General features: G+C 37.9%; 1 long non-coding RNA gene across 1 annotated transcript; it reads left to right on the forward strand.

Annotated features, from left to right (window-relative positions):
* Positions 1-1,248: 1,248 nt before the first annotated feature.
* LOC123327874 lies at positions 1,249-14,690 on the forward strand. Its single transcript, XR_006542550.2, has 5 exons — positions 1,249-1,962; positions 4,121-4,178; positions 6,944-6,975; positions 11,089-11,140; positions 14,647-14,690. It is a non-coding gene; the product is annotated as an uncharacterized LOC123327874 (long non-coding RNA).
* Positions 14,691-24,248: the final 9,558 nt, after the last annotated feature.

Raw genomic sequence — 24,248 nt, forward strand, 5'->3', positions numbered from 1 at the left:
TATATATTACATTAATGATTCACAAGCTTACATCTCCAGCCCAGGGAGCCCAAGATCAAGAGGGACTGGCTCAGAGAAATCTATTGGTTTGACTTTTATCTAATGGAGTGGAAAGTAAATTAATAAGAAGGAAACCCATAAGGTTTTAGAAGTCATTACATCAGCTTGAACTAAAAGATAAAGACAGCACAAAATTAAGACAGGCCTCTGGAACTCCAGAGCATATATTAGGTTGATGCAAGAGTAATTAGGGCTATTGCATTGTTGAAATTTGCCATTTGACATTGGAATACATTCTTAAATGTAGTTATGTTATACATCATTTTGATGTGCTTTTCTCACTTTATGTTTCTTTGCTAGTAACTTATTGTCTTCCCTGATAGCTCAGCTGGTGAAGAATCTGCCTTCAATGCAGAAGACCCCAGCTTGATTCCTGGGTCAGGAAGATCGCCTGGAGAAGGGATAGGCTACCCACTCCAGTATCTTACTGCATAATTTATGTGTATTTTAGACCATGGAAATGGTGTTAGACAAAAAGCAAATTCAAGCAATTTTCTTATTTGAGTTCAAAATTAGTCTTAAATAAGCAGAGACAATTCAACCACATATTTGGCCCAGGAACTGCTAACAAATGTACAGTGCAGTGGTGATTAAAGAAGTTTTGCAACTGAAACGAGAGGCTTTAAGATGTGGAACACAGTGGCCAGCCATTGGAAGTTGACAACAACCAATGGGAGCCATCATTGAAACTGATCCTGTTACAACTGCACAAGAATTTGGCAATGCAACCATTCTATGGTCATTTGGCATCTGAAGAAAATTGGAAAGGTGATAAAGCTCTATAAGTGGGTGCCTCATGAGCTGACCTAAAATCAAAAATATCATTTTTGAAGTTTCATCTTCTCATTGTATACAACAACAGTAAACCATTTCTCAATCTGATTATTACATGCAATTGAAAGTAGAATTTATACATACGACTACTGGTGATGACTAGCTCAGTGGTTGGACTGAAAAGCTCCAAGCTGTTTCCCAAATCCAAACCTGCACCAAAAAAGTTCATGGCCACTGTTTGGTGGTCTGCTGCCAGTCTGATCCACTGCAGCTTTCTGAATCCAGGCAAAACCATTACATCTGAGAAGCGTGCTCAGCAAATCAATGTGATGCACCAAAAACTGCAACACCTGCAGCCAGCATTGTTCAACAGAGTGGGCCCAATTCTTCTCCATGACAACGCCTGACCGCAAGTCGCACAACCAACACTTCAAAAGTTGAACGAATTGGTCTACGAAGTTTTGCCTCATCCACCATATTCACCTGATCTCTCACCATTCAACTACCACTTCTTCAAGCATCTTGACAACTTTTAGTAGAGAAAATGCTTCCATACCCAGCAGGAGGCAGAAAATGCTTTCCAAGAGTTCATTGAAATTCAAAGCATGGATATGTATGCTACAGGAATAAACAAACTTATCTCTGATTGGAAAAATGTGTTGATTGTAATGGCTCCTATTTTGATTTGTCTGAGCCTAGTTATAATGATTTAAATCCATGATCTGAAACTGCAATTACATTTGTACCAACCTAATACCTATATATACATAAGATCCTATTGGTTCTCTTTCTCAGGAGAACCCTGACTAATGCGAAGGGGATATAATTTGTGTCCTTACTTCCTAGATCTTCAATTGAAAGGAACTATATTCAAGGAGTTGTACCCAAGGAAGTACACTAGCTTTTATTATTGGACTTTATCTTGTAAGCCAATGTGTGACTCTTTGTCTTTTGTCAGAGAGATGTCCAAGGACTTTATTGATTGATTCTAGGGGATGTTGCTTGTTTCTAACATTTTAATCATAAATGCAGCGTCTGAATGGCTCTCCAACCCTGGGAGGGAAGATGCTATATGTAGTGACTGAGCTCTCAGCTGTCTTCTCAATGGCAACGGAATTCTCTGATGAGGTCAGCCTTAAGAACATATTGACGAAATGAGAGGGAGCAATTTGAGGCTTCTTTTGACAGGCTGAAGCACATCTAGTTAAAAATGTGACCTCAGGGGATATCAGGGGATATTCCCAACTCAGGGATCAAACCCAGGAATCCTGCATTGTAGACAGACGCTTTACCATCTGAGCTACCAGGGAAGCCCCAAAATGTGACCTAAAAAAAGAAAATTTCTTATTTTGTAACACCATAATCTTTCCCCAGTGGCTCAACAGTAAAGAACTCACCTGCAATGCAGGAGACGCAGGTTCTCCCTTAGGTTGGGAAGATCCCCTGGAGGAGGGCACGACACTCCCACTCCAGTATTCTTGCCTGGAGAATTCCATGGACAGAGAAGCCTGGCGGACCATAGTCCACAGGGCCTCAAAGAGGCAGACACAACTGAGGTGACTGAGCACTCATGCATGCAATCTTTATAGTTCAAATTGTAACAGCTACTATTTGTGTGTTTGGCATTATTTTGAATGCCTTACATGTAACATTTTATCTTCCCAACATCCCAACAGGTAACTCTTACTCTTCCCATTTTACTGATGAAAAACCAAAGTTCAGTGAACAGTTACACTTTGAGGGAAGGGTGGCCGTTTGAAAATGTGCCCATTTTACCTCTAAACCTGTGTTTACTTCTACTGCACCAAATTCCCCAGTAGACAGGAAAATGCCTGGCAGCACATTCCTTCTGCCTACTACCCCTTCCTGGAACTCCCAAAATTTTACTGTTTATTCACCTCAGGCTCAGAATCGAGTAGGCGATCATATACATCTTGTTCCTGTTACGTGGTGCAGAAATCAGCAAGATGTGTTCTAATGTAGACACACAATGAAGAAAACAGGTACAAGTCACAGTGTAAAATTATTAGGAAAGAAGAAAGCCCATCTGAGATGAATTCAGCTCGATAAAGATTGGATTAGCCTCTGCTATATGGCCATTCTTAGGGAGATACCAGGATGAAATGAGACTAACTGCTTGCACACAAGCTCCCAGAATGTCCTGTCAACATGATTTGAATTTCATTAAACCAAAAATATCCAAAACATGAGACTGTATCATGAAAACGAGGAGCACAGTCAAGAGGGCTATGTCTTTACTGGCATTTAAAACACCATGCTTTGCCCTTAAGTTAGTGACTCAGAAGGAATGACCTCGAGTGGCCTACTGTCTTTTTTTTTTTTTTTTTTTCGCCAAGAAACAGCTTATTTCCAAAGACATAACAAGTTTCATAGACCATTTAACTTTTCACTAGTATAGAAGCAAGAATTTTTTTCAATTTAAAAATTAGTCTGTTTACAGAAATGTTTGTAGATGCTTTGCAGACCTTTCAGAAAACTACTAAATGTTAGCTTGGCATGTTAAAAGATTTCTAATATTTTTGTCTAATATTGCCCACAAGAGTGACTAGTAAACATTCTCCAACTCTACTGTGAAGAGAAGAGCATCATTTTTTTTTCAAATAAGTCTTTGATTTAAAAGCATAATACATTTCAAAGAAACTTATTCTTGTTTAGAGTTTTCAGAGTGCCTGTTTGCTAGGAAAAATGAAAACTTTGCATGCTGTTTTCCATAACTTGATATTAAGTATTTGGAGTATGCTTAAGTCTTAGCCTATAAAATATATCTGCAACTGAAATGTTACTTTTTCTGAATATCAAAACTCTGTGTACAACTTCCAATCTGATATGGAATATTGTACTTCAGATCTCAGTGAGATTATCTTCAAGTTTAGTACTTGTTGAAATGGTATTTATTGAAAATCGGACATTCTGTCACACACAATCTAACTTGGTAACATTAGAAGTGATGCCAAGTTTCCTACAAGTCGTCTCTGTCTCCCTGAAAAATTTATAAGGGGAATCCTAGGAGAGACTGGCAGTACTAAGATTTAAATATTTTTCATGTACTTAAACTTTAAAATTTGTAAATTCCACTAATGAAAGTAGGTAAGAAAGTACTGCATTTAGATTAAAGGACATGATGTTAAAACTTGCCTTACATTTTTTAGTACATCTCAAGTTGGAATAAATCAAAAAAGATAAAACTTTATGAGTCTGCTATTATTTCTTATAAGACACTTGCTTGTAAAAATTTTTCTCTGCCTTCATTTATTTTTATTTTTAGTTTAAAAGCTAAAGCCAAGCCAGGAAGAGGAAGACAAGATGAGGAACCCCAAATCAAGGTAAACATTGTTTTAGCAAAGTACAGCATTGTGACATAAACCAGAGAGAACATTATCATGCATGTCATACAAGGCGTCCCAACAAAACTTGCTTTTCTTTTCTTAGGGTTATTTTCTATGTAAGATAGATACTATTAGAGCAAATATTTCTGCATACTTGTCTTTCAAAAATGTCTTTCATATGGAATGTGTTCCTTTTTCTAATTTCCAGCTAAGAGAAATATGAAATATCCAAGTCTTGCCTGGAGGCTGAACAGTCTTCTGCAACTGATACCATAAAAACTAAAGAGAAAAATGGAAAAAGGCTTGAATTTGACAAGCACTTACACGTTTGTGCATTTATCTGAATTATCTAAACCCCTTAGGTCTCCACTCATGTGAAAGTATTGTGAAGTTTTTGCAAGATTCTCTTATTTCTTGCTTTCAGCTTAGTAGAAGATAGCTCAAGATCTTTGAAAAAAGATTGCTACTTTACAGTTTGTGTGTGGTCAAATGGTCAACAAATTAGTTGTGTTTCAAAGGACAAACAAAACTTACACGCCAACATAAATTCTGTAGCATTTAAATGATAAAATATAGTAAAATAATGGCATAGTAATTTTTAAAATAATTATTTATTTACTTTTGTTTGTGCTGGATCTCCATTGCTGTGTGGGCTTTGCTCTAGTTGCAGCAAGTGGAGGCTACTCTGGTTGCATTGCAAGGGCTTCTCATTGCAGTGGTTTCTCCTGTTGCAGACCTTGGGCTCTAGAGCTTGAGGGATTTAGTAGCTGTGGCCCAGGGGCTCAGTAGGTATGCCACCTGGGCTTAGTTACTCTGAGGCATGAGGGATCCTCCAGGATCAGGGATCAAACCCGTGTCTCCTGCATTGGCAGGCAGATTCTTTACCACTGAGCCGCCACAGAAGCCTTGGTATAATAATTTTAAAATATAGCCTGAGCCACACTAAAAAATGAGAAGAGTAGCTGAAGTTAAATGAATTTGGTTGGTTTCTGCCTTGTATCTCCTGCCTTTTTTTCTCCAGCCTCCTGCCACTCTACCCACCTGTTGGCCACATGTGATCCAAAGACATAATCCTGGTTGCCTAGGAAGTTTTTCTTGGATGACTAGGAAGTATTTTTAGGAATCTCAGCACCCCCAGGGGGTGGCCCTTACAACGGAGTCACGTCACCAGCAAGACAAGATGTCTTGTGTACCAGAGATAAGCAGTATTTACTAACTAGGTTTTTAGTTTCAACATTCTCTTCTATTCTGATTTTTCAAAATGCTTTTCTGTCCTTTAAATGAAGGTCTTGATACTGAACTTGATTCCATCTCCCGTTCGTAGAATTGCAAGCTGATTTTTGGGCTCATCCACTAACTGTTGTGTTTGGAAAGGTGTTCTTAGAATCAGGATACAGCGTCTCACCTGAGAGATAGTAAGTGAAAAGAGCCTTCATCGCTGTGCCTCATTCATTAATGTGTTTGCTTATTCATTTATCCAAGTATTAAATAATACATTTATACATTCTGTTAATGTGTCCAACATAAATTTTTAATAAGAACTCCAGGGTTTAGTAACTGATTGGACATTGGGAGAAGTAAAGTGGAACTCTTTACCAGTTCTGATTTTAGTAAAAATTTTGCCAAGCAAATTTTTACTACCAGAGAGACAGATCATTAACTTTGTAGCCCTCTCCCCTTTGACGCCACTGAACAAAACGTGCCCCAAGTAAGGGAATCCTCTGTCTTGGGCCTACTGTCCTCTGTCCTTCCCTCTCAATTCTTTTACAGCCTTGCTTTTCATATTGCCTGGGGATGCTGCTTCCATGATGGAAAATTTGGCCAGTTCTTTAAAGAGTGATTATTTTAAATTGTCAGCCAAACCTATTTAAGATGTGCAGCCTTTTTTTTACTACTTAGAGTAAATGACTATTTAAACTCCATATTCCAAAAGGTACCCTTTAAAAGAAGTAATAATTGGATAAGCATAGTAAAATATTTAATAAGCAAATCAAATAAGGTATATATATCTTATCCTCAGGGGAACCTCCTTTCTTATGACTATTAAGATTTTGTTATTGAACCTTATAACAGAAAAGTAAGACTTAACTTGTAGAATAATGACATGCATGTAATAAAGAAATTACTGTCTTTAAAAAAGTGAGCTACTTTTAAAAGTTACAAAGCCAAGAAGATGAAGGAAGGCAGATTATTTTCAATGCACATCTTGTTTTTCTCTAAGGTATATCAAAGCGAATACTTCAGATAGAAAACTAACAGTTTTCTATGGAAGGCATGTGATTGATCGCCAGACAAGTGATAAAGACTAGCTTGACTTGATCTTGTTTCTTTCTTTTTTTCATACACATGCAAACTTCATGTTCGAACTCATTAGTTTAAAACCCACCTTTGTCAGCTAACAAATGGTAATTAGAGTAGACTTAATCCTAATGTACCTCCCAGAAGTATGTTGACAAAAAGAATACTGGTGATTCTATTCTGCCTTCACATGAAAATCTGTTCTAAAGACATTATTATAAAAAGTCCTCCTTTATCCTCTACGTCTTTGAAGAGCTTAGGAATGGTAAATATCATCTTTTTGATTATAAACTTGCAAACAAGAGCTACCTGAAAAGTGGTTATTTTCCTGGCCTGATTATGTTCAGACAAGACATAATCTTTTAATGCTGATCTGTACAAAGTCTGATTTTTATTTTTTCCCTAAGATGTTGGGAAATGAAGTGAAAAACTATTTTAATAGTCCCTGTTCTGATTTTTTCTAGATCTTCCATATTTGTTCCTGAAAATATTGAAGGTTAGTAAGAAGACAGGAAGAATTGACCTTAGTTTCAGAAAAAGTAAACTTGTGATTTTATACATGCAATTTATTAGACAGCTGTGGTGAGCTTTAAAGATACTCACATTAGTCAATGCCATCTCTTAGCATTAAAATTATCCAAAAATGTTAAGTGTTTTCTACATCGACAGAGTGAACAAACACAAACATCTGTTTAGAAAAATATACAGTTTTGCTGTAAATATATAACTCTATGGAAACAAAGAAAACATCATTGGCAGGAACAGTGATAGTATCTCAGTATTCTGGGATGTGACAATGTAATTAACCTGGCCCTGCTGCTGTGTATCTCAGACAAATAACTTATAAAACCTGATGCTTTCTGAGATTCACAGTTATGTACATATGACTGTGTTAGCATTTGTTAGACATTTAGCACATATTATGTCATAGTAATGACATATTATAAGTCATAATATGAGAAGACTGTATAATGGTCAGGACTGTGTATAACTTTAAATAATATAAATGGATTAGATTTTTAAAAATATAATTTGAAAATATTTAAAAATATAATGAAAATATTTTTAAAATAGACAATGCTTACTAATGCACATAAAAGTAATTTTTTTTTCTATTAAAAAAGTTGTTCTTGGGGGAACTTGCCTGGTAGTCCAGTGGCTAAGACTCTGTGCTCCCAATGTAAGGAACCCAGGTTTGATCCCTGGTTAGGGAACTAGATGCAGCCTGCCACAGCCAAGACCCCTATGTGGCCAAATAAACTAAAAAAAAAAAGAGGAAAAAAAAGTTTGTTTTTTTTTTTAATTAAAAATGTCATGACAAGAAACCTATTAATTCCTTTTATTTAGACTGTCTTACATATCTTTTATTTTTTAAGGGAAAAAAATGCTCATATTTCCTTTAGCAACAATGGTGCCTTCTGTGTTTGTTAATGATATGAGTATATTCAGTTACTTAAGAACATTATTTCCTACTCTGTATGTGGGCATTCCTTTAATTTTTTTAAAATGTGGTTTTCTTAAATAAAATGAAAGAAAGTGTTTACAGGGGACACAAGATAGCTAGCTTACTGATCTTTCTTTCAATTATAAGAAAGAAAGATCCTTATAAGGTTTCTGAAAAGAAATAGTAAAAATTTGTCAGGATAATTTTTTTAAGTATAAATTTTAAAATGAAATATAATCACTGTGGAAACATCAAGGAAAAAAGATTCAAGACAAGAGAAAGAGTAAAATAACAAATACCCGCTGTAGAAAGATCAGAGGGAAAAAGGTTCAGTTCAGTCGCTCAGTCGTGTCCTCTTTGCGACCCCATGAATCGCAGCACTCCAGGCCTCCCTGTCCATCACCAACTCCCGGAGTTCACTCAGACTCATGTCCATCGAGTCAGTGATGCCATCCAGCCATCTCATCCTCTGTCGTCCCCTTCTCCTCCTGCCCCCAATCCCTCCCAGCATCAGAGTCTTTTCCAATGAGTCAACTCTTTGCATGAGGTGGCCAAAGTACTGGAGTTTCAGCTTTAGCATCAGTCCTTCCAATGAACACCCAGGACTGATCTCCTTTAGAATGGACTGGTTGGATCTCCTTGCAGTCCAAGGGACTCTCAAGAGTCTTCTCCATCACCACAGTTCAAAAGCATCAATTCTTCGGTGCTCAGCTTTCTTCACAGTCCAACTCTCACATCCATACATGACCACTGGAGAAACCATAGCCTTGACTAGGTGGACCTTTGTTGGCAAAGTAATGTCTCTGTTTTTGAATATGCTATCTAGGTTGGTCATAACTTTTCCCCCAAGGAGTAAGCAGCTTTAATTTCATGGCTGCAATCACCATCTGCAGTGATTTTGGAGCCCCCCAAAAAATAAAGTCTGACCCTGTTTCCACTGTTTCCCCATCTATTTCCCTTGAAGTGATGGGACCAGATGCCATGATCTTCTTTTTCTGAATGTTGAGCTTTAAGCCAACTTTTTCACTCTCCTCTTTCACTTTCATCAAGAGTTCCTCTTTACTTTCTGCCATAAGGGTGGTGTCATCTGCATATCTGAGGTTACTGATATTCTTCCCAGCAATCTTGATTCCAGCTTCTTCCAGCCCAGCGATTCTCATGATGTACTCTGCATATAAGTTCAATAAGCAGGGTGACAATATACAGCCTTGATGTTCTCCTTATCCTATTTGGAACCACTCTGTTGTTCCATGTCCAGTTTTAACTGTTGCTTCCTGACCTGCATACAGGTTTCTCAAGAGGCAGGTCAGGTGGTCTGGTATTCCCATCTCTTTCAGAATATTCCACAGTTTATTGTGATCCACACAGTCAAAGGCTTTGGCATAGTCAATAAAGCAGAAATAGATGTTTTTCTGGAACTCTCTTGCTCTTTTGATGATCCAGCAGATGTTGGCAAGTTGATCTCTGGTTCCTCTGCCTTTTCCAAAACCAGCCTGAATGTCTGGAAGTTCACAGTTCACGTATTGCTGAAGCCTGGCTTGGAGAATTTTGAGCATTACTTTACTAGCATGTGAGATGAGTGCAATTGTGTGGTAGTTTGAGCATTCTTTGGCATTGCCTTTCTTTGGGATTGGAATGAAAACTGACCTTTTCCAGCCCTGTGGCCACTGCTGAGTTTTCCAAACTTGCTGGCATATTGAGTGCAGCACGTTCACAGCATCATCTTTCAGGATTTGAAATAGCTCAACTGGAATTCCATCACCTCCCCTAGCTTTGTTCATAGTGATGCTTTCTAAGGCCCACTTGACTTCACATTCCAGGATGTCTGGCTCTACGTGAGTGATCACACTGTGATTATCTGGGTTGTGAAGCTCTTTTTTGTACAGTTCTTCTGTGTATTTGTGCCACCTCTTCTTAATATCTTCTTCTTCTGTTAGGTCCATACCGTTTCTATCCTTTATTGAGCCCATCTTTGCATGAAATGTTCCTTTGGTATCTCCAATTTTTTGAAGAGATCTCTAGTCTTTCCATTATGTTGTTTTCCTCTATTTTTTGGCATTGATTGCTGAGGAAGGCTTTCTTAGGTTAAAGAAAAGAAAATAGTAAAATAATGTATAAGTCTGTGACCCAAAGAGAATCAATATTAACAAGTTGGTGGGCACCTTTCAGAATTTATTTTAGTGTATGTATAAGTAATTTCTGGATTTAACAATATTGGGAAATAATAATGCTTTATTTATTTGTGCAAATTAAAAAAAAAAACAACCCTCCGGTCTAGTCTTTCTTAAAGGTCTTGAGATCAAAGATTTCCAAAGACCCCTGGTTAATTATGACAATAGAAGAATTAATCCCATGCTAACCTCTGCTCTCTTTAAGAGAAAAAAGCCTCAGATATGACCCTTGCAGCCAATCTCTTTCCCTGCAGTCCTCAAGACAGAACCCATCCCAAGCCCAGTGGTCTGTGGCCTTCAGCATCTTCTTCCTGCCATCAGTTTCTTCTGATTTCTGATGGTGAAACCAGAACTCAAATTTACTTCATTTAGATCAGAGGTCAGAAAATTTTTTTCTGTAAGGGCCCAGATAATAAATACTTTAAAGTATGTGAACTAAGTGAAAACATTAAGGATTTAAGTATGTAGGTGCCTATATAATAACAGAGAAAACACATTTCTATATGCTTTTAAATCTAATAATGATCATTGTGTACTCCAGTAGTCAAATTATTTTGAGAATTACAAAATAATCTTTTATAATACAGGATTGCAAATAAAAAAAATGGAGTTAGCTTTTTTTGAGAAAGGGGTGTAACATTTTGCTTCACTGGAGTTCAAAGTTGTGTTCCCTAACATCAAAATCAAGTATAAATATTAATCTATTAATATTATCTCTAATGAGATTTTATAGAGTATTTTATCTTTCAAAATGTCTTTTCATAGATACAATATTGCCAACTTGTGTTATCAATCCATCAGCATATGATTTTAATCATATTTAAAGACTTAAGTACATTAACAAGATTCTGTTAGATTCCTCTTTTGATATTTGCCTTTTAGCATGTCCTTGTACTTCAGATTAATCACTTCCAATTAAGGTTAGGTGAAAGTGTCTCAATTGTATAATTAAATGGATTTGAAATAATGAAACTTCTTTTCCACTTGCCTCAAGGTCTGAAAAATGCTGCTGGAACTAGAGTTGAAGCTCCAAAAATATACTCACTGTAAGTTTGGATGGGGATAAAAACCTTGATTCTTGTTTTAACTTTTGCCAGCATGTGATGTATATAAAGCAGCTTAAAATTATTTGTCATTCACAAAAACATTAGTTGTCCAAATGTCATCGCTGCTGTGTAACTTTCACTTTAAAGTCTGTATTGTCTCATGGCTTTAGATTTAATTCATTAAGAGACATTATCAGGGCTACAGCGAAAACAACCTTGCAAAGCTATTCAGTATTCAATAATACTGATCGAGGCAATTCTTCCTGTTCAAGAAACTTTAACAAGCTTGGTAAATTTGTCCAGCTACACACTCTTTCTATATAGAATGCTTGGCTTGGTAATGTTGATGCATGTTGTATTATTTTAGTACAGCTATAGTGTCACATAATAGTAAATACCATCTTTCAGCATCTAATTCAATGATAAAATAATCCATACTACACTGTGCCTTAAAAGTATAACTTTCAAAGTCCAATTTTCTCTATTTTTCTTGTGTTGACATGATAGATACACAGTGGAAATTTTTAAAAATCATGTCATGGTACAGCAATATGTGTGCCATTTGAAGTGCTGTTGAGTTATAATTACATCACTGTGAGTTGTAATGCACAAAAATAAAAATGTGAAGTGATGAGAGTATCACATAAGGTCTCTGTTGCAGCTATTTAACTTTGCCAATATAGCATGAAAGCAATGATATATAAACAAACGAGTGTGCTGTTCCAAAATTATTTTATTTATAAATATTGAAATTTGAATTTTACGTATCATGAAATGTCATTATTCTTTTGGATTAATCACAACTATTTAAAAACATCAAAAACATTCTTAGGTCACAGACTGTACCAAAATAGGTAGAGGGTCAGATTTGATCCATGGATCAGAGTTTGCCAATCCTCATTCAAACTAAAAGCTTCATATTGCTGCAATTTCTGCCTCTGCTCCTGAAGAAGGAGAAGGAGAGAGAGGGGGAAAAGGAGAAGGGATTTTTATAGCATAATTCACTGAAGTCTGCTCTTTGTGGTCAAAGTTAGCCAATTTTCAATCTCTAGAATGACACTTAGACCTTCTCGTTACTCTTGTTTTGTACTGACAATGGAAAGGAAGAAGTAGCTCCCATAGTCCTAAGGTCAGATTTATTATTAATGATTTTTAGGATTGTTGATGATGAGAGTAAGCATAGATTTGTCCTCCCTGCCTTAGTGTAAATCACAAGGTAAGATAGCACAATGTTGGTACATTTCCAAATGTCCTCTCCATCTTACTCATGTTCACATTGTTGGTGTAGAGCTTTTTGTTCATGTATTGTATACAAGGGGCTTCCCTGGTGGCTCAGTAGTAAGCAATCCACCTGCCAATACATGATGCAAGTTCGATCCCTGGTTTAGGAAGATCCCCTGGAGAATGAAATGGCAACCCACTCCAGTATTCTTGCCTGGAAAACTCCAAGGACAGAGGAGCCTGGAGGGCTATAGTCCACGGGGTCACAAGAGTCAGACACAACTTAGCAACTAAACACCAACAGACCTTATATACAAAATGGAGTACTCCCTACCTGAAATTACTCCCTTTTCAAACACACTTTTCTAGAAGGCTAAATCATAAAAATTTTAATTGAAGCTGGAAAACTCAATGGACAGAGGAGCCTGGAAGACTACAGTCTTTGGGGTCAAAAAGAGTCAGACATGACTGAGCAACTGAGCACACATGCAGGCAAGCACTTCTCAGGAAAGGGAACAAAGGCTAAGCCACTTTTTAATACTTAGTGTTATGTCTTCTGTAATAATATAACAGTAAGCTGGGGCATGAAAGGGTCAAATTCTTCTTAGAATAATAATGGCAGAGCCCATTTTTCTGAGGAAGTAAAGGTAAAGATAAAAGTTTTAACAATAGCCTTTTATTCTTCACACAGACACAGACATACACTCATACATGTATGCAGGTGTGCATGAATATATTTTGGATTTGAGATTTGGTTTTATAATCTTGGTGCCCACCATGATAAGCATGACCTACTAGATGATCTAGTGGGAAAAGAAAACACATTTTCCTCTTGTGTACTTGCTGAACTAGAATTGAAACAGTCGTATTTAATCATGTAACAGGAATACATCCCAACTTCTTGAACCAAAGAGATTCCTATAAACATTTGACCAAAGTTAGAGGGGCCATTCAAGTTGCCAAATATAAAAGAGATGAAAAAGAGAAATTTCTACCACGGAAGAAAGTGGTAAGATTCCCCAAACATGAGCAAAGGACTGAAATAGGAAGGTAAAGAAGTATTTCTTTAGGAAAATTAATTTTTTTTTGAAGAGAATTGGAAAGGAAGGAATTCTATGAGAATCTATGTGTAGAAGTATAAAGAAGTGACTGCATTAACTACATTGGGAGGAATTTCAATTTTCCCTTCTTCTGATTTTATTACCATCCAACAAGGTCCTCAACTAATTTTAACGTATCAGTGTGTTTAATGTGGTAGAAGCTAGTGCTGCAAGGTGGCAGGGGAAGGATAGATTGAGAAATGGGCAGAAGGGATTATAGGTCTACAGCTGCCCTTCTGTACCTTTTAAGAGATTATCCAATTCCTTAAGAGTGTACATCTTTGATCTTTGATCGCTTAGGACTATTTTGCAACTCCAGAGGGGAAGGAAACTGATAATTTATAGGAAACTACAGGTAATGCAGATAAATCTTTTCAGAGCGATGCAGATGAAATTGTCCCTCAGAGATGTGTTATTAATTTAAAGATTCACATCAATCTATAACAGGAGTTTCCAAAGTATGATTCAGAGTCCCCTCAGAGTCTCCGAGACCTTTTCTGGAGTCCTAAAAGGTCAAAGCTATTTTCATTATAATACTAAAATATATCTGCCTTTTCCACTTTTATTCTTTCACAAGTTTACAGTGCAGATTTCCAGAAGTTACATGACATATGATATCACTACAGATGAATGCAGAAGCAGATATGAGAATCCAGATGTCTTCTGTTAAGCCAGGCATTAAAGGGATTTGCAAAAATGTGAAACAATGCTACTTTTCTCACTAATTTGAGTGTGTTTTGGAAAACATGACAGATTTTTACAAATATATTACTTATGATTTAAAATACTATCTCTCACCTCAAAATTGAATAGCTGTCACTTTTCTTCTTGCATCTCAGAATTTCAACTTTTAATATTTAATTTTAGTAAATTTGTAATTTATTTTGCTATGTGGTATGAGTTAGGGATTTTTTCCTCAAGTAGTTGGCTAGCTTTTTTATTAAATAAAAATTTCTTTATTAATCATTTGATATGGTACCTCTGTCATATATTAAATTTTAATATATATGTGATTGTTTCTTGATCTTCTGATTATTATATTATTTCTTTCTTTCTAGTATGTTATAGAATTTTTAAATTATTAAAATTTAAATATAATAGGCTAATTTTTAAATTATTATACTGTATTATATATATAAACATATATTTTCTATTGGTTCTGTTTCTCTGATGTTGGTGGCTTAGTCACTCAGCTGTGATGCCATGGACTGTAACCTGCCAGGCTTCTTTGTCCAGGATATTTCCCAGGTAAGAACACTGGAGTGGATTGCTGTTTCCTTTTCCAGGGGATCTTCTCAACCTAGGAATCCAACCCAGGTCTCCTCTCAGTTCAGTTCAGTTCAGTTCAGTTGCTCAGTTGTGTCTGACTCTTTGCAACCCCATGAATCACAGCACGCCAGGCCTCCCTGTCCATCACCATCTCCTGGAGTTCGCTCAAACTCATGTGCATCGAGTCGGTGATACCATCGAGCCATCTCATCCTCTGTCATCCCCTTTTCTTCCTGCCCCCCATCCCTCCCAGCATCAGAGTCTTTTCCAATGAGTCAACTCTTCGCATCAGGTGGCCAAAGTACTGGAGTTTCAGCTTTAGCATCATTCCTTCCAAAGAACACCCAGGGCTGATCTCCTTTAGAATGGACTAGTTGGATCTCCTTGCACTCCAAGGGACTCTCAAGAGTTTTCTCCAACACCACAGTTCAAAAGCATCAATTCTTCGGCACTCAGCTTTCTTCACAGTCCAACTCTTGCATCCATACATGACCACTGGAAAAACCATAGCCTTGACTAGACAGACCTTTGTTGGCAAAGCAATGTCTCTGTTTTTCAATATGCTATCTAGGTTGCTCATAACTTTTCTTCCAAGGAGTAAGCGTCTTTTAATTTGATGGCTGCTAGAGAACGCTAATACAACTACCTTAAATATTAGGTTGGTGAAAAAGTAATTGTGGTTTCGGACCTTGAATTTTAAATCATTTTCATTAGGCTCAAATACATCTTTATTAATCAAAATAGGGACCATTACAATCAACACATTTTTGCCAATGAGAAATGTTTATTTATTTCTGTAGAGTAAAAATTTGTGCTTTAGGATTCAATGAATTCTTGGAAAATATTTTCTCCCTCCTGCTGGTTGTGGAAGCGTTTTTCCTGCATAAAGTTGTCAGGATGCTTGAAGCAGTGGCAGTCATTTGGCAAGATGTCAGGTGAATGTGGTGGATGAGGCAAAACTTTGTAGACCAATTCATTCAACTTTTGAAGCATTAGTAGTGAGATGTGGAGTCAGGAATTGTCATGGAGAAGAATTGGGCTCTTTCTGTTGACTAATGCTGGCTTCAGAAATTGTAGTTTTTGGTGCATCTCATTGATTTGCTGAGCACATTTCTCAGATGTAATGGTTTTGCCGGGATTCATAAAGCTGTAGTAGATCTGACGGGCAACAGACCACCAAATAGTGACAATGATTTTTTTTGGTGCAAGTTTGACTTTAGGAAGTGCCTTGAGTTTCTTCTCAGCCCAACCACTCAGCTGGTCATCACTGTTTGCTTGTAGAAATGCCACTTTTCATCACACGTGACAATTCAATCGATAAATGGTTCCTTGTTGTGTAGAATAAGAGAAGATGACACTTCAAAATGATGTCTTTTTTCATTTGCTGTCAGCTCACAAGGCACCCACTTATCAAGCTTTTTCACCATTCCAATTTGCTTCAAATGCCAGATAACCATAGAATGGTCGACATTGAGTTATTCTGCAACTTCTCTGGTAGTTGTAAGAGGATCAGCTTTGACGATCCTCTCAACTGGCCGTTGTCAATTTCTGATGGCCAGCCACTGTTCTCCTCATCTTCAAGGTTCTTATCTCCTTTGCAAAACTTCTTGAAGCACCACTGCATTGTATGTTCATTAGCAGTTCCTGGGCTAAATGTGCTGTTGATGTTGTGAGTTGTCTTCACTGCTTTACTGCCCATTTTGAATTTGAATAAGAGAATCGCTTGAATGTGCTTTTTGTCTAACATCAATTCCCTAGTCTAAAATAAATATAAAATAAACAGCAAGTGATAAGTTATTAGCAAAATAACATAAAAAGAGAAATGTGCATTAAAATGATGTAAAACATAACCACAGATCTGGAAAAGGTCAGTTTTTATTCCAATCCCAAAGAAGGCAATGCCAAGGAAAGTTCAAATTACCACACAATTGAGCTCATTTCACATGCTAGTAAGGTTATGCTCAAAATCCTTCAAGGTACACTTCAGCAGTATGTGGACCAAGAATTTCTAGACACACAAGCTGAGTTGAGAAATGGCAGAGGAACCAGCAATCAAATTGCCAACATTCACGGGATAATAGAGAAAGTGAGGGAATTTCAGAAAACATCTACTTCTGCTTCATTGACTATGCTAAAGCTTTTGACTGTATAAATTATAACAAACTGGAAAATTCTTAAAGAGATGGGAATGCCAGACCACCTTTCCTGTCTCCTGAGAAAACTATATGCAGGACAAGAAGCAACAGTTAGAACCAAACATGGAACAATGGACTGGTTCAAAATTGGGAAAAGAGTACTATAAATCTGTATATTGTCACCCTGCTTATTCAACTTCTATGCAGAATAAATCATGCAAAATGCCAGACTGGATGAATCACAAGCTGGAATAAAGATTGCTGGGAGAAATATCAACAACTTCAGATATGCTGATATTACCACTCTAATGGCAGAAAGTGATGAGGAACTAAAAAGCCTCCTGATGAGGGTGAAAGAAGATAGTGAAAAACAAAAAAAACTGGCTTTTAAAACTCAACATTCAAAAAGTGAAGATAATGACATCTGATCTCATCACTTCATGGCAAATAGAAGGGATAAAAGTAGAAGCAGTGACAGATTTTCTTTGGGGGCCCTAATATCACTGCAGATGGTGACTGCAGCCAGGAAATTAAAAGACGCTTGCTTCTTGGAAGGAAAAACCTAGACAGCATATTAAAAAGCAGAGACGTCACTGTGCCAACAGAAATCTATATAGTCCAAGCTATGGTTTTTCCAGTAGTCCTGTATGGATGTGAGAGTTGAGCCATAAAGAAGTCTGAGCACCAGAGAATTAATTCTTTCAAATTGTGCTGCTAGAGAAGAACTAGAGTCCTTTGTGTGGCAAGATCAAACCAGTCAATCCTAAAGGAAATCAACCCTGAATATTCATTTGAAGGACTGATGCTGAAGCTGAAGCTCCAATACTTTGGCCACCTGATGTGAAGGGCTGACTCAATGGAAAAGACCCTGATCCTGGGAAAGATTGAAGGCAAAAGGAGAAGGGGGTGGCAGAGGATGAGATGGTTGGATATCATCACCAACTCAGGGGACATGAGCCTGAGCAAACTCCAGGAGATAGTGAAGGACAGGGAAGGCTGGCATGCTGCAGCCCACAGAGTCGCAGAGTCAGACACGACTTAGTGACTGAACAACAACAACAACAAAATAACATAACCATATTTATTTAAGAATGTATTCCAATATCAAATTTCAAGTTTCAACAATGCAAAATTGCAATTAGTTTACACCAACCTATAAAAAACTAAGAAAAGCAGCAATAGCAAGAGCCTATTTGCATTTCAGGAGCGTATTTGAGTGGCTACTTCATTGATCCCAGCCTTCTAATTTTTATGTCTTCTAATTATATGTACTAAATATTTCCTAAATGTCTCTTATAAGCAGTTTTTAATTGTTTTCTTTCAGCTTCATTTATTTAATATGAACCTACATGTATAATGGATACATGGTTCTTCATATGAATATTTCTTTTCTTTACTCAGTTCTTCAGGCTTTCTATATTAACTGCCTTGGCATAGCTAACTTATTCCACATTTCTTTGCCTTTGAAATTCCAAGAGGGGTTTCCTGTGCTCTCTTGGCCTTTCCCACTTTCTTTCTTTTCTTTCTCTCCCCAGATTCTTCTGGGCAGAAATATCAAATAACTATGAAGACATCTGATATTTCCAGAGAGAGGATTTTCTTGTAGGGGGAAAAAAAACTTTTTGGAAACAGTAAATCATTTTTAGTTGACCACATTAAGAGTTCCAAAACTAAAAGCTTTGGCAATTTTTATTTTATTGCTTTTTTGTGTTAGCATAATGTAGGCTTTCGTACTTAGTCTGAATGTCTTAGTTGGAATTATTCTTTAGAAAATGATACATATAAAATGTTCTGCAGAATGTAGCCTGATGTGTGTGCCCACAGTTCTACCTGTCTATCGATCATCTTCTGTGAAATAAGCAATGCATATGAAACAATAGAGCTATATATTGCAAACAAATCTAGAATGATAAGCAGTGATGTGTAATGTAACACAAAGGAAATCCTTTTGGTATCCCATGAAGAATTGTTCTAATATATAATTTATTTGAATTTATGTGCTTGCTCTTGAATGCACACATTATGTTTTTATAAACTATTAAAATTTTAGAAGAAGACAAGGAGTATATGACAACACAATTAATGTGCTAATTTTGTTTATATGGAAACAGTTGACAATAGCATTACTTTGACCTAAGTAACTCAGGGTTAAACCGTAGAATCTACATGAAACCCATTGAGATGTAATTGAGTCAAATGGATTTCATACATTCCTTTTCTGTCTTGCCTCTCTCTACTCAAAATGTAAATTGTCAAGTAACAGAGAGAAACATTATTGAGTTACCTCTTTTACAGTTTTTTTTATTTTTGGTTACATTGGGTAGGGATCATGAAGAAGAGTCTCATGAAGAAGATTGAAACACAGGTTACGTGCTCATCACTTTTGAAAAGCCATTAGTTCATTTTGCATATCTTGGGAAACTAAAGGAAAGTCAAATGTACATCAGCATTTCTTTTCTGCATATGCCATGCACCCTCTGGTGACCTGAGTTTGGACCTGGCTTATCTTTTTGAAATATTATTGTTGCCTCCATTATCTTGTAAAATCCTGACATCCCCTATTACAGTAATTTCTCTCTTAGCCTGACATTTAAAGTTTTAAAGAAAAAAACAAATTCAACAAGAAAAAGGCCAGAATTTCCACTGAGCTTACCAAGAGGAAGAGTGGAGGATGAGATACTAGAGAGAAGGGAAAATTTTACTTTTCAATTTATATATCCTTTAAAACTTTCATTTTAATATTTTTAAATTGCATTTTACTATGTACAGTTATCACTCTTATAATAAAATTGCAAGAAAGGAACCCTGAGAAATCTGCTGCTTTATTGGATGATTAATATAAGGATGAACAGAAAGCAGGCGCAGTTACTGTGGCTACTTGTGCCCAGTGGTTCAGCGATGCGGCAGATTTATGGCTGCATCTCATTTGTAAAGACCTTCCTTCTCTTTGTTCAGGGCTTCTCTGGTGGCTCAGTAGTAAAGAACCCACCTACCAATGCAGGAGATGTGTTCCCTGCCTTGGTAAGAAATGGCAACGCACTCCAGTATTCTTGGCCTGGGAAATTCCAAGGACAGAGGGGACTGGCAGGCTAAAGTCCATGGGGCTGCAAGGAGTCTGACAGGATTTAGTGACTAAACAACAACTACAAGGAGAGAGTGAGTGCCTTTACACTGAAACACCTGAGGACTGAGCATCCTGGCATTGTTACTAGTGAAAGGAGCCACTCTAAGAGAATGTAGAGTCCAGGGCAGTGTAATCTGAAAAGAATATGATGCACAGGTCAACTTCCTGATGCTACTCGGGGGAGTGCTGAACACGATTGTCTAGAGAACTTTGCAGAGCAAGTGCCTCTCCTTACCCCGCTGTATGTTCCTGTCATAGAGATCCCATCTGGAATATTCACTACTGAATCTGCAATGTTTACAACATTTCAGGTGCTTGATGAATGTTAAAGAAGGAAATACACGTACTAAATCGCCCTATAGGGATGCTCACACTAGCATCTAGCCTCTAAGGGACTCAGTGCCAAACTAAAGATTTTAGAGGGCGTTAGATGTAGCATTAGATGTATAGAGGTTTGTCCCAGGAAACAGCTGTCACAGGAGCAGCTGCCTGGAGAGAAACTACCAGTAACAGAACAATCGTGGAGAGCAGAGGGAAGCAGGAGAAGCAGGAGAAGACCACGTCGAGGTGCACCTTTTGCTAACTAGAATTGCCATGGAAAGCACCAGTCCAAAAAATGCCGCACCCAGGTCTCTTCTAGGTCACAAAAGCTTTAAGTGGAAGATTTAGAATTGAAGGAACAAGAGTCAAAGATTAAGAAAGTAGGGGTGGCTCATGATTTGTCATTTAATTTAATGTTATCTGGCACGTGCATTTTTGTGGATTCACTTTAGGCTTAACACATTTGCTAAGCCTCTTACCCCTCTGAGCCTTAGTTTTAAACATCCATAACTTCATTGTCAGCTCTTTAGAGTTTTAGGGGAAGAACCAACTCACATGAGCTCAACCTATATAAGCCTGGGTTATACCAAAATCAATGATTCCACCACTGAAGATTTTTTAAGTGGTTTCATTCTAAATTGCTTCAGTCGTGTCAGATTCTTTGTGACCCTATAGCCTGCTAGGCTCTTCTGTCCATGGGATTCTCCAGACAAGAATAATGGAGTGGGTTGCCGTGCCCTCCTCTAGGGGATCGTCCTGACCCAGGGACTGGACTCACATCTCTTATATCTCCTGCACTGGCAAGCAGATCCTTTACCACTAGTGCCACCTAGGAAGCCCTTTTAAGTACCTACTAATGTTCAATACAAATAACTGTGAAAAGAAGAGAAGCAAAAGCAAAGGAGAAAAGGAAAGATATACCCATTTGAGTGCAGAGTTCCAAAGAATAGCAAGGAGAGATAAGAAAGCCTTCCTCAGCAATCAATGCAAAGAAATAGAGGAAAACAATAGAACAGGAAAGACTAATGATCTCTTCAAGAAAATTAGGAATATCAAGGGAACATTTCATGCAAAGATGGGCACAATAAAGGACACAAATGGTATGAACCTAACAGAAGCAAAAATATTAAGAAGAGGGGGCAAGAATACACAGAAGAACTGTACAAAAAAGAGCTTCATGACCCAGATAATCACAATGCTGTGATTACTCATCTAGAGCCAGATATCCTGGAATGTGAAGTCAAGTAGGCCTTAGGAAGCATCACTATGAACAAAGCTAGTGGAGGTGATGGAATTCCAGTTGAGCTATTTCAAATCCTGAAAGATGATGCTGTGAACGTGCTGCACTCAATATGCCAGCAAGTTTGGAAAACTCAGCAGTGGCCACAGGGCTGGAAAAGGTCAGTTTTCATTCCAATCCCAAAGAAAGGCAATGCCAAAGAATGCTCAAACTGCCACACAATTGCATTTGTCTCACACGCTAGTAAAGTAATGCTCAAAATTCTCCAAGCCAGGCTTCAGCAATACGTGAACTGTGAACTTCCAGACGTTCAGGCTGGTTTTGGAAAAGGCAGAGGAACCAGAGATCAACTTGCCAACATCCGCTGGATCATCAAAAGAGCAAGAGAGTTCCAGAAAAACATCTATTTCTGCTTTATTGACTATGCCAAAGCCTTTGACTGTGTGGATCACAATAAACTGTGGAACATTCTGAAAGAGATGGGAATACCAGATCACCTGACCTGCCTCTTGAGAAACCTGTATGCAGGTCAGAAAGCAACAGTTAGAACTGGACATGGAACAACAGAGTGGTTCCAAATAGGAAAAGGAGTACATCAAGGCTGTATATTGTCACCCTGCTTATTGAACTTATATGCAGAGTACATCATGAGAAACGCTGGGCTGGAGGAAGCACAAGCTGGAATCAAGATTGCCGAAAGAAATATCAGTCACCTCAGATATGTAGATGACACCACCCTCCTGGCAGATTGCGAGAAGAACTAAAGAGCCTCTTAATGAAAGTGAAAGAAGAGAGTGAAAAAGTTGGCTTAAAGCTCAACATTCAGAAAATGAAGATCATGGCATCCGGTTCCCTCACTTCATGGCAATAGATGGGGAAACAGTGGAAACAGTAGCTGACTTTATTTTTCTGGGCTCCAAAATCACTGCAGATGGTGACTGCAGCCACGAAATTTAAAAATGTTTACTCCTTGGAAGGAAAGTTATGACCAACCTAGACAGCATATTCAAAATCAGAGACATTACTTTGCCAACAAAGGTCCGTCTAGTCAAAGTTATGGTTTTTCCAGTAGTCATGTATGGATGTGAGAGTCGGACTATAAAGAAAGCTGAATGCCAAAGAATTGATGCTTTTAAACTGTGGTGTTGGCGAAGACTCTTGAGAGTCCCGTGGACAACAAGGAGATCCAACCAGTCCATCCTAAAGGAGATCAGTCCTAGGTGTTCATTGGAAGGACTGATGTTGAAGCCGAAACTCCAATACTTTGGCCACATAATGTGAAGAGCTGACTCATTTGAAAAGACTCTGATGATGGGAAAGATTGAAGGCAGGAGGAGAAGGGGACGACAGAGGATGAGATGGTTGAATGGCATCACCAACTCAATGGGTATGAGTTTGGGTAAACTCCAGGAGTTTGTGATGGACAGGGAGGCCTGGCATGCTGCAGTTCATGGAGTCGCAAAGACTCAGACATGACTGAGTGACTGAACTGAGTGTTCAATAGATTGCATTGGACTAATTATAAAAGGGAATGTCTAACTATGGTTCAGAGTGTCCCATTTTATAATTCTGTTTTCCCTGGGAAGGCTCACCTGGCAGGGAAATGTACTTGTCTTCATTTTTTCCCAGCTCGCTACCTCAGGCTGGGTACCTCTGTTGAGAAAAGACCCATCTATTTAAGGGTTGTTTTAATTGTATTACAGTGAAATTCATGCCAGGAATAGCCGGGATTCATGGGCTCCTACAGCAGGTGCTGTGAGTGGATTTCCTGCTGAAGAGCCAGATTCCCCTGAAAGAAGGTTACCAAGTACAAGAAAAGGAAGTGTTGCCAGCTATTAATAGAATGACAATGCTCACACACAGGTGTTGCCAGGCAAAGTCATGTTTATCCGAGACCATTGTTAACCAAAGGGCTTGGACTGCCTACTGAACACTACAGCCTCAGAGTTTCCTTGGACTGTGCCAGAAGCATCTTTCCCAAGATCAGTGTTTTCAGTGCACCAGTTTAAACCTTTTCTGTCCTTTATCCTTCAGTTCAGTTCAGTAGCTCAGTCATGTCCGACTCTTTGCGACCCCATGAATCGCAGCACACCAGGCCTCCCTGTGCATCACCAACTCCCGGAGTTCACCCAGACTCACGTCCATTGAGTCAGTGATGCCATCCAGCCATCTCATCCTCTGTCGTCCCCTTCTCCTCCTGCCCCCAATTCCTCCCAGCATCAGAGTCTTTTCCAATGAGTCAACTCTTCGCATGAGGTGGCCAAAGTACTGGAGTTTCAGCTTTAGCATCATTCCTTCCAAAGAAATCCCAGGGCTGATCTCCTTTAGAATAGACTGGTTGGATCTCCTTGCAGTAGTTACTCTTTTTCACTGAAATACAACACCTTTATACATGAAAATGCATCTAGGAGATTGTGAGTGGCTGGACCATTGGAAATACATTCACAGAATCAATTGAAGAAAATAATTTATAAAATAAATTTATTATCAAATCTTACACAACAATGTCTGATTTCTTCCTAGAGAGCTGGATACCAATGTCAAACTCTGTGTGCTGAAATTTCTTGCTACTAACAGTAACATGTTATCTTTTTTTAGCCACTGACGGTGACATGATCCTGGGTTTTTTTTTTTTTTTTTTAATATTTCTTTATTTGACTGAGTTGGATTATAGTTGCAGCATAAGGAATATTTATTG

This window comes from Bubalus bubalis, chromosome 10, assembly GCF_019923935.1.
Source record: "Bubalus bubalis isolate 160015118507 breed Murrah chromosome 10, NDDB_SH_1, whole genome shotgun sequence".
NCBI lineage: Eukaryota > Metazoa > Chordata > Mammalia > Artiodactyla > Bovidae > Bubalus > Bubalus bubalis.